This window comes from Penaeus chinensis, chromosome 21 (assembly GCF_019202785.1).
Source record: "Penaeus chinensis breed Huanghai No. 1 chromosome 21, ASM1920278v2, whole genome shotgun sequence".
Classification (NCBI taxonomy): Eukaryota; Metazoa; Arthropoda; class Malacostraca; order Decapoda; family Penaeidae; genus Penaeus; species Penaeus chinensis.
This window is the reverse complement of record NC_061839.1, coordinates 10,977,707-10,980,206: the sequence shown is the minus strand read 5'-3', so window position 1 is coordinate 10,980,206 and position 2,500 is coordinate 10,977,707.

Sequence of the window (2,500 nt, the reverse complement as noted above, 5' to 3'; positions counted from 1 at the left end):
TGGTAATTTCTTTCAGACGATTTAGTGATTTTCGATTTGTTTTCGATCGTGAATTGGTGTTCGAATAAGTGATTCGAAGCAGAGATTCCCCTCGAAAGATTAGAGAGTAAATTTCTAGTCCGTAATAATGTCCCAACAATTGACCTCATAAGACTTTGTATTTGATTCTAGACACATTTCTAAGAGTTTGATGTGGGTGTATATGAGTGTTAGAAAGATGCTGAAATGGAAATGTATGGAAAGACTTAGGTAGGGCAGAGTCAGCAACGTTTTTTTTTTTTTTTTTTTGTTCAATAAATCTCGGGAACTACGGGAATAAAAATATCGTGTAATACGAACGATTTATTTACACATGCACACACACACACACACACACACACACACACACACACACACACACACACACACACAAACACACGCACATAAACACACACACATACATACATTCACACATTAATATTGTTATTAATATTATTGTTACTAATATTATTATTATTAATATAGTAACCATTATCATTATCATTATTAGTATCATCATAGTATCATTATTCTTATTCTCATAATTTTTATTATCGATATGATTATAATTATCATTATCTTTATTATTATCAACTTTATCATTATTATCTTTATTATTATCAACTTTATCATTATTATCTTTATTATTATCAACTTTATCATTATTATCTTTATTATTATCAACTTTATCATTATTATCTTTATTATTATCAACTTTATCATTATTATCTTTATTATTATCAACTTTATCATTATTATCTTTATTATTATCAACTTTATCATTATTATCTTTATTATTATCAACTTTATCATTATTATCTTTATTATTATCAACTTTATCATTATTATCTTTATTATTATCAACTTTATCATTATTATCTTTATTGTTATTACTATTGTTATTATTACTCTTATTATTATTATTATTATTATTATTATTAATATCATTATTATTATTATTATTAATATCATTATTATTATTTTTTTTGTTGTTATTATTATTATTATTAATGTTTTAATTATTATTAATGTTATTATTATTATTATTATTTTGTTATCATCATCATCATTAAAACTGTTTTTGTTATTAATAGTATTATCGTTATTATAATTATCATTATTATTATTATTTATGTTATCATTATTATTGTTAATTTGTTGTTATTATTATGATCATTATGATTATTTTTTATTATTATCATTATTGTTATTATTATTTGTATTATTATTATTATTATTATTATTATTATTATTATTATTATTATTACCATTATTATTATTAGTGTTGTTGTTGTTTTTGTTGTTTTTTACTATTATTATTACCATTATTGTAACTGTTATTAATATTATCATTATTATCATACTGTTATTTTTATTATCATCATTATTATTATTATTATTAATATTATTATTATCATTGATATTATTATTAGCATCATCCTCATCATTTTCATCATTATCCTTTTCATTTTCATTATCATTATTATCATTATTATTGTTGTAATCATAATTACTATTATTACTATTGCTATTAATACTATCATTCTTATTATCATTATTATTGTTGTTATCATTATTATTACTATTATTTTTATCATTATAACTGTTCTAATAATAATAATTATTGATATTATTATTATAATCATCATCATCATCATCATCATCATCATCATCATCATCATCATCATCATCATCATCATCATCATCATCATCATCATCATCATTCTTATCATCATTATCATTATCATTTTCATTATTATTATTATCTTTATTATTATTGTTATCATTATTGCTATTATTATCATCATCATAATTATTATCATCATTATTATTATTATTATTATTATTATTATTATTATTACTACCATCATCAATATTATTATTATCATCATTATTAATATTATCACTATTATCATCATTACTATTGTTATTAGTGTTATCATTATTGTTATAACCGTTATTATTATCATTATTATTGTTATTATTATTATCATTATTACTATTATTATTGTTGTTATTGTTATTATTATTATCGTTATTATTATCATTATAATTACTATTATTATCATTATAATAATAACTATAATTATAATTTTTATCATTATCATTATTGTAATTTCATCATCATCGTCATCATCATCTTCATCATTATCATAAGATTCAATTCCATCCTCTTGATTATTATCATTACCATTATCATCATCAGTACAATAATCATAGATATAAAGAAATAGCAATAATTTTTAAAAATACAAGTAAATATCACGTAGGCTGAGATGATCCAGCGGCTAAGAAATGAAAAAAAATATAATTATCATACTTTCCCCATACAATTTATTTCTGGCCCTGTTTACTCTAATTAGCATACTGGGGCCGTTTGTTATAAGGTTATTCCAAAGTTGATTGATTTCTTGCGTTTTCTTTATCTTTAGATGAAAACATGTTACCATTTTTCTACCCGATGAAAACAAGTATTTTAGAT